Here is a 10,490-nt window from a genome sequence, read left to right on the forward strand (position 1 = left end):
TATAGCGAATTTATATATTTCGATATAGCTTCTTGTCTTTTGTGACGCATAATATTACAATCGTACATGTATGTGACGATATAAGCAACCTGTCATACTGTCCTATATGTTGCTGTAATGGCTTGTATATGTTATCTCATTTGAAGTAAATAACGTCTATACAAAAAAGCGCAAGTTTTTTACAATTATCTATGCCAATAGCTTATTTAAAAATGGAATTGGTCTTATTTGTCATTATCATTGCAATTAACGGCAGACATAATTTTACCTAATACTCACTTACCAAATGTAATTTGTCTCGTACATTCCTCTTAAAATTAAAATTAAATTGCTCACATATTGACTGATCAGTATATCCTATTTTATAAGAAATCTTTAAAATTAATATTCGTAAAATATCTATTTTTAAATTACTTACTATATAAATAACATTATAGTTTATGAAATTTCAATAACAACAATTGCCAAAATTTATCTTTTTTAGAAAAACAATTTACAGAAAATTTATAGAATGAAATGAGTGTTTCTTTCGTTTTTAATCGAGTGAATTCCAGTAACTTAGTCTCGAAAAGTAATAATACCATTCTTTCTTGAGCAATAACACTGGACTGTTTTTAACCGAACGAAAATATCGGACATTTCAGTTCCACGTTCTTAGTAGTATTCCCGTGCCATGATAAGCTCCTTCACACTTACCCAAATATGGTGTAGCAAAATGACGAGCCAATGGGAAGACGCGCCCGATTTTCTTTCCGTCGTGACGATAAAATATACATCGACACTTGTATCCTAACTATATAGAACGGTATGTAAGGTATAAACGTGGTGCGTAATTTTCTTGTAACTAAATGAAAATAAATTCACGACCAGCTAATGGTATTCCCTTCGACAGGCTTTGGCTTGAGCCTCCGTAGGGTTTTATGAACGCAAATTACAGAGCTCGATGGCCGCCTCCTGCCAACGCCGACACTCTCGGTGTTCCAGGGCCTTGGTAACTTTTTCAATTTCACGGCCAGCGTTCACCCTCTATCCCCCGAACCTCTTTATTCGTTCTCCATCAAAATTAGTTTTAATCGCTACTGTATAAGGCTAATCCAACTTTAATAAATTATATTTACTGCGTAATACTTTATTAATACCAAGATTATTTGCTTAGAAAAATAATCTTCACAAATATATTTTTGAATAGTTGTTAATGAAATGAAAGCTTTATTACACAAAATCGATAGGACTGTGTCGTTTAATTGTAAATTTATATATGTAGGAATACAACGCGGTTAGTGATTGAAAGAAATATAAAATAGTTATTTTCTTTGTAACTACTAAGCCGTATTTCATAAATTTTCCTTTCTCATAATCCTATTCGTATTTTGAAACATGCTTCTCTTCCTTCTACGTCGGTTTTTCTGAACTTCGTCATTCTCATGATACTATCATCAAACTTGCGCAACCCTCTGTAATTTTCGGACGTACACTCATTCCTACCTTTATCCCCACGATATCAGCCGGTTTAATTAGTGACCTATAGAGTCGAAATGGCGAAGTAATGTCCCTATTGACAAAAAGCTGCGCAAAGGGGAAATGTTGGCTCGAACATTTGACTTTTCGTCAAAAGAGTTTCATCAAGAACGAATTCGTAGTTGCAATTTCGATTACGTGTATCTTCACTTCAAATAATACACTATAATCAAATAATACACTAATAATACACTAAAGTAATATATTGTTACCTTTAAATTATGTAGGATATATTGTGAAAAATCATCAACAATTTTGTTTGTTCACATTTTCATTCTGCGATAATGATAATAGGAATTCGCTTAAGAGACTGCCGATCAAAAATAATTCGCATCAGATGTAAAGTCATTCCGAAAAGCTCTTCCGAAAAGCTTCAATGATAGCGCTCCAATATTCTAACATACAGCTCAGACGTTTTCCAATTTATTAATATTGCAACGATCGATATCACCCTCAAAGCATCCATAAATTTCCCGCTGGTGTACATACACGTACACGTTCTCTGGTTCATGGTGAACCACCAACGGCGATGCAGCGCCGCGAGGTCGTTGCGATGGTAGGCGGAGGCTGGCTGAGCTGGGTCGATGTTATGCTCGCTTCGGTGCTCTTGGCTGACACTACCATGACCGTGGAACGATAGAAACGAATACCCGGGTAGGGGAAGTGTAAGGGCGAAAGCCTGTAGGACCTGGTTGGATAGGACTATGCGGGGTTAGGAGAGAAATCGAAGAAAGGAGAGGAATGGGAACGGGAGAAAACGAAAAGGAAGGGAGCAGCGGAAGAGTGAGAGACAAAGAGAAAGAGAGAACGAGGAGGAGGGAGGTGGAAAAGGGAGATGGAAACGTTCCGGAGAGATGGGACACGAGGGATTTATGCCGTTGGCTGTCGTCGGAGGGTGGATTGCGAGCCACGCAGCATAAATAACGACACGACAGCTTCTACCACTATCGAGGTTGTGCGTATGTGTCGTGTAATTCTGTACCCGCTATATTCAAACGTGCCATTCAAATTTAACAATCTGAGGAAAATGAATTCGTATTGATAAATCAATCTAATCAAATAAGACGCGTGACACAGAGAGAGATTCTACTTTATAGAAAAATTATTTTCTTGAATAACCATAAGAAAGCGTTGTCAAATCACAAAAAAATTCGACAGATATGTCGTAATTTTATAATAAGAACGTAGACTTTTGATAATTAATCTAGTTTTTTTCCCGAAAACGATAGATAAATTATCAGACGTGCTGGAATACATCGTTCAATAATTTTCCTACGCGTACGGGCTGTATTCACAATATTCCCTCTTCACGTCTTGTTTAAGATCTCATAAACGGGCGCTTACTACAGCTCTAACTGCTCCAACTGAAGTAAGGGTGACATCGGTATGACGATGTGCCTGAAAAATAACTCTTCAACTGCGCATAATGTTAATTCGACTTTTCCTTATTCGAGCGTATGTAAGATACGACGGTCTCATAATAAAAGGATTATTGCACGTTATTTTTATTTATGCACGAGAAATTTCGTGATTTCTCTAAATACTAATTTATTATACAAAATCTGATTTTGATTGCACACAAACGTCATAAATACAGATAGATAATCGTAAATTAAACAAACCGCATTCACAATTTTCTCTCATTCACAAACATCAAAACTTTGCAGAATATATTCTCATGTAGCTATGTTTTTCTGTATCGTGATTTATAACATTTGTCGTTTAAATCTTATTTTCAGCTCGATAAAAAAATATGGATTTATGGAATCCATTGTGTCTGATGCATTTTTCTATATTTTAGTCTCATGGTTTCCATTCTTCTTCAAAGAACCTGATCTCCTCGCGAATCCAGTCTGTTCTCGGATGGTTTCATGTCAGACTGGCTTAATTCATGGCCAATTTAGTTATCTCCGTGAGATGCCAGTATCTTCTTATCCCATGGCAGAAAAGGAAGGTGCGGTTTAACTCCGCGACTTGTCTCATAAAGTAACATTAATTGAAAATCTCGTATATTCGTCGGAGCCAAACTTGAAATTAGGCAGAAAATGCAACGAAAACGATCTTTTTTATAGATTCATCAAGATATCGAATAAAGTAAAGTTAAATTTTTGCTGCCATAATGCCGCAAATGTTAATTTTAAACAAAGGCTTAACTGTTAAATTATTATTATATTATTATAAATTTGGTTCAAGATTATGTTGAAACTTAGTTCCTTGACAATTTTTCTAGTTATTAATCTATCGACAAAAAATATAATATTATATTATTACAAATGGTAATTTGGGATTTGAAGACCGTTTACTTTTCTATGTGAGATTGTTTATAGATAAAAGGCAAGAAAGGAAGGATAAAGAGAGTCTTTCATGAATAAAGGATGAGACAAAATCCCATGTAGTCATGTTAGACTGGGGACTCTGAACAGCAGACCAAGTCTTAGTAGCTTCAGTGTGCGCAGCCAAGCTTACAGCGCCATTAAAATAAAATAAAGCCTCCCTCTGCCTCCACATCCCACCCTATTCCACTCGCGTACCGCTGCTATCGACTGCCGCCGCCTTCGTCTTTCACTTTCATCTTCTCTTATCCGGAACTTTTTTTTCTTCTTCCTCCTTATTTTTCTTTCCCTCTCTGTTTCTTTCTTGCCAGAGTTTCTTGGTTTCTCTCTTTCGCCCTTTCTCCCTCCATTTCTGTTTCTTGCGCAAAGCTATCTCGTTTTACCTTTCAGGGCTGCCTCCTGCCATCAGCATTTTCAGAATGTTGCCAACGTAGACAGCCAGGGCGTAAACGTGAAATCATTGCTGAGTATACGAGCAGAAGAGCCGTCTATGTGTGCCTTTGGAGAGGGTCCGCAATGTTCGTACAGATCACGACGCTTATAATAACACTTAACCGCCGACAGTGAATGGCTGCAAGTTGCAATTTCGCTTCTTTGTGTCTCTTCTTCCCTTTTCGACTGTTCGCGGTTATCGGTTAAGGCAGTTTCTTGGCACACTTGATTTTTTAAAAATATTTTATTACTTCGGGGTGGACATTGTGTCTTTGTTTCACAATTCTTCAATAGCTATTTATCGCCGTTGATATCGTGATTTAGTATGTTAAAAACACTCAAGCAATTTATCTCGATATACGAAATAATTAATAGGAAAAGTTACGGAAGGCATTGTAACATATATGACATAAAATTATTGCGAGACGTATATACTGTTACTTGGGAAAGATTACGGCACATATTTAAATATTTACTCTCTACAAACATAGAACGTAGGTCGTAAAAGTCCCAACGAGTACTTTGCAATATCAATCTCTTCCTTCTCCAAATTATACGCTATACTTTAATCAACTCATCGATATAAGCTACACTGTGTTATGTTTGGCCATTAATATTGGATGATTATGTCTTTTATAGTTTGTAAACTAAATACTATGTCGTAGTACTATGTTTTAAATTATTTCTATACTTTATATAATAAAGTCTCATAAATTATATATGTATATTATTTATTCTATGAATATCTTGATTTACAAATAAAAATTTTTCGCATCGTAATTTAGATATATTAATTATATTGTTTCGATTATTGAACAAATTATCACAAAAAAGTATATTCAAGTCAACGTTAGAAAGTGAAAAGTATGTTCGAGAGATTTTTTTATTAGAAACATATAAATAAATCGGTGAAGAAAGCAAAGATGAAATCATATTCGCTTGCCGAGGACCCAGTTCATCCCGAACTAACGGAATGATTCTATTAGCGATACCATTAACGACTCGTGTTTATTATGCTTGACGCACGCTTTTATAGTTATAACTTGAAGTGTACCCCTCTCTTCGTCCTTCTTTTACTAGTTTGCTTGCGTGAACAAGGGTGACTGACTCCAATTAGGTCTGATATAGACGTATCTGACAATGTTTGTATCCTAACGAAGAAACAAAAATGACTTTGCCGTTCTATGCGTAATTTATCTCGTAAAAAATAAATAGAAATTATTGTGATATAAGTAGAAATATATAAATATTTATTTTTTATATTATTACTTTATCTTATAAAAGAGATATATCACTTTATTACAACTTTACCTATACTTTGATGATATTTTATATTTTTCTTTATTATTATTAATTTCGAGTAAAGATGCAGTCATATTCGCACGAAAATGAAATATTCGAGCAAAGCACGAATAATGCGGTGAGGACACGGTTTATTTTAACTATATCCATATGTATATATATATATATATATATATATATATATATAAGGGTGGAACTCGTGTGCTTAAGGGCGGTGACAAATTCAAGCGAAGAGGATGATACAGGAAATAGAAGGGAGAGAAGGGTGATGACTGCATTTGAAAGAGGGAAGATTAGATGGAAGGTCCGGAGAGAGTCCGGATATTAACAACGCGTACTCCGACACGCGGGGCATATGAATTCTATGAGAGTACTGAAACGTAGTTTATATGTACAATACGAGCATGGCCGATAATCCGGTCCCCTTTCATTTCCGTTTCTGTTCATAAATCTTAGTAAGTCTACTCGCGCGTAGAACATTGTGTCTACTGCGTTCTTCTCACAAAAACGCAGTGTTTATTATAGAAATGACTATGAATCGCGTTTCCTTCTCACTGAACAAATTTCACATGACAATGCGTCGATCATGTCTTAATGATTGACGATGTCATTAAAGAATAAGTAATCGATATTTAGTATCTTATTTCGATCTACAAAAGGCAATGATACATGATGGTGCATCAAAGAAATAAGCTTCCAATGTTCAAAAAGTAAAGTGTATTCTTAGAAAATATATCGTTTTTTTTATATATATCTTTTTCATATATCTTTAGTTGTATATAATGGAAAAACCTTTCAAATAGATTATAATACTCTCGATTAAATGTTAGATATAAAATTATAATTCTTTACCCAAAATTCTCTATACGCTTTTATCTAAAAAAACTTCTCTAATTCCTAAGAAAAAAATTTTAGGAATGCATAGCTATATTTTTCTAAAATCCTAAATAGCACAAAATGTAGCTGTCATAAAATAGCAGCATAGGATAAAGTGCTACCTTGACTGCCAGTTATCAAGAACGAATGCATAGGTAATCTAAAATGAGGAGTGAAGATAATGGTCAACGGACTGCCGTCATACAGCCTTAAACTTCAACGAACTGCAAAGTATTTCAAAATATAATATAGTAATATGAAATTTTACATATTTCCGGTGTAATAAAAACATATACATATTTTAAAATATTTTAAAATATTGTAGCTTCTCAGTTTCTCACTCAAGCACACATGTATATAACTTTTGTTTAAAAAATTAAATAAAGAAAGGAAAATTAAAGAATTAAAAGGAAAATTAAAGAATTAAGAAGAGAATTAAAAAACTTTCTTTAAGAAATATCATAAAATATATGCCACTATTATATTTTTTGATGTACAGATTCCTTCAGTTGCTTAAAACTAGCATTCATAATTCTTAATTCATGCTAATTTAGTATTCTTATCTCAGACTCCAGCCGTGTGTATCTTTGCTAGTAAAACAGAAATTGCAACGTAAATATGTACGGAATTTCAAGGAAATATTCTCGCCATTCTAATCTCTCGAATAATACCGCTGTTTGTACTTGGTAACCCTCATAGTAACCCTTCGCGAAGGACCCTCGACAAGGCGAAACGATGAAATTGACGATATTACGGTCGTGATTACGGATTCACGCATTCTAAACACTCCGTAATCGTCAAGTTTATTTCCGAAATCTGACGAAATATCGCAACTATCTGGAACTATTATGTAAAGATATTATGTCTCTGTTATATCATCTAAACATGACTGTTTTTTTTTTGTTAAATATATTTGGACGCGTATATTGTAACGCGTGTCATAATACATTATATTAAACGAAGTTTAATTTAGAATGGAGAACAACCATGGAATATCATCAAAATGGCAAATAGAAACTCAAAAGAATAGCTCACTTTCTGAACGCGTTATCTCTTTTGTCGCAATTATTTCGCGTTTATTACGCCGCGCTGCGTCGCAACGCCCGCGTAATCCAAGCGGGTCGCGAAAAAAGGATTAGGTGCAGATCTGCAACCGTAACGATCGAAGCCATCGCTCCACGGAAGTCGGTCTTCCCGAAGCGCGCTCGTTCGACTGGTCATTTGATGGGCAATAGACACTGGGTGACCATTCGACCGGTCATCCAGCACCGGACAAACGCGTCCGTCTCTCTCCTTTCACTTGATCTCTCTCTCTCTTTCTCTCATGTTAAACGATTATTTTTGTTGACGTCGTAAATCCTTTTAAATGTGGCACTCCGAGTGCCCTGATGTATATCCACACGTACCTACGTATCCCCGAGAACTATCGCTTTTCTTTGATATCTCACTTACTCCCGACAATCATTTCCGGCAACGCGATCAGAGCGTAGCGTACGTCAACGTCTTTTGTAAGCGACCTGATTTTTACTGGTTCCTATTGGTTCGCAGTATTCGACACGTAAGAATAGTCGAATAGTCATTCTCTCGTTTCTCGTTTTCACGTAGCACGTAGGAGAGAGTCAATTCAGATTAACTGTTTGCAAGCATTCTACTTGACTGCATGATATACTTCACTATCTTGCGTTGTCACTCAATATCCATGAAAATTTTACAAAAAGAGCACATAGTATATATATATATATACACACACATACACACACACACACACACACACACACACACACACACACACACAATACCAGAATTAATCTATATTTACGAACTTTTTCTATAATTTAAAATCAATTTTTTGCTTCAGGAAAGCTTGATCAAAGACTAACTTTTTAATTTTCAACATTACATTATCTGGTATTAATCTATGAATAAATTTTATTTCTTTAGCTCTTTTGAATTAAGCTCCTTATAAATTGCCAGTTGACTTTGAAATAAGGTCTGATGATATTGCCATCGGTGATAAAGACAAACTATTAGAATATTTTATGGCAGTTCTACGATTGTAAAAAAATAAATATATTAATAAATGATCATTAAAAATTTGAATTTAATCGTACAATATATTTATTTTTTTCTTCATTCGACACTGTCTTTACTAGAATTAAATAACAATTTTTCGTAATATTAGAATATGATTTCGAGGAATATTTCTTTTATATACATAAAATTGTCATTTTGTTTTTATTAAAAATGTCAATTTTACGTAAATGTGCTTATTTTAAATTATTATATAATATTCAGAAGAATCGAAATGCATACATAAAAATAATTTATTCGCAATATAGTTTTATTAAATTTTAATATACGCACATCGTGTAATTCGATTTTATTATACTTGCTACATTACGTTAAGCAACAGTCTTGATTGGTTGTATGTAATCAAGCCGGTTTTGTGAGTTGGATACCCAGAATAATCATTACCTTCTACGTGTCAGTATTATTAGTGCACTAATGAGAGACATAAATGAATTGATCATGGAACTTAATTACACAGCTACATCAGGAATGATAATAAAAACTTTTTTTCAATTTCTAATTGATTGATCGGTCGATTGGAATCAATCGAAATTAGAATTAACTTCCATATTAATTGAGCTTTTGTTTAAAAAGCTCTTTCAATACCTTGACTATACCGACTGTACCGATAAAAAAATCATCTAGAAGCCTTTGCAGAAATCCAAGAGGTCAAGAAACTAATCCTAGTTCAAAAGAGGAATCCAGAAGGTAGTAAAGCAGCCCCAAAAGATTTCCTATTGACCTTAATTACTTTATTGACAGGGATTACTTTGGGCAATGGACATAAAACCGTTTTTTGCTTGATCTTTCTGGCTTAGAACTTCTTGGTTAGACTCGGCTTCCGTGTTTTCTTTATCATAAAGTATCTTCAGATTTTCTTAGTGGTCAAAATAGTTTCACTGACTTTCGAAATGGTTACCGCAAAAAGACGGTCAAAGAACTGTATCGGAACGAATCTTTTCTGTAAACCATGTCACACCCAAAATTAACGCGGAAATTTGTTTGATATATCTGAAGAAATATGTTATATATACAATATATTATATATGTATTATATGTATTTATTCTTAAGTTAAATTGTACCGCAATTCTAATTATATGTTATGTATATTATAATTATTACCATATTTTCGTTATTTTTTTAATAATTTTCATTCGGATATTAGAATTTTTATAATTTTTAATTAACAAAATTGTTTGTTATTTTCTTAGTGTACTTTATCGCAGATTTATCTAAAAAGGTTGCAGATCGTAATCCGATTAATATCACGCGCCGTACAAAATAAGATTCATTGTAGTCACAAATCCTCTGTAAGGATTCAAACATTTAACGTTGGCTACATACTATGACTTTACAGCGGCCGACGTAACAGCCGCTATATATTTACACGCGTATTTATGACTGTCCACTACGTTCCGTGCCAGCACGCTTCGAAACACGAGCCAACGTGGCGCATTGTTAGGCAGCATTTTAGCCGCCGCATCCTCGAAACATTTACCAAAAAAGCAAATAGACTAACGAAAAATTGTTCTTCACGAAACAAAATCAATGTATAAGATAGCTGTGAGGGATAGCAAATATTTTTGTGAGAGAAGTAAGACATACATATCTAAATACATACATATAAATAAAAAAGTGTTGGTATAAACTTGCAATTAATCTCGTTCAAATCTCAAACTTGTTATGTAGAAAGTTACATTAATGTAGAAATAAATTTTATTTGATTTTTATTTGTACTACTAATTGTAATCATTGATTTAACACTTATGTATATTCGTTGTGTTAAATTAATACATGTGTGTGTGTGTGTGTGTGTGTGTGTGTGTAAATATTATATATTTATTTTACATATATTTTTAGTTATATATATATATATATATTTGTCCATTAAAACGTTATTTTGTTAATTCTAATAATTACTTTTCACAAGAGGAACTTTACTTAAATCTAATATAAAT

This window comes from Pogonomyrmex barbatus, unplaced genomic scaffold, assembly GCF_055798465.1.
Source record: "Pogonomyrmex barbatus isolate J1 unplaced genomic scaffold, ASM5579846v1 scaffold2, whole genome shotgun sequence".
Lineage (NCBI taxonomy): Eukaryota > Metazoa > Arthropoda > Insecta > Hymenoptera > Formicidae > Pogonomyrmex > Pogonomyrmex barbatus.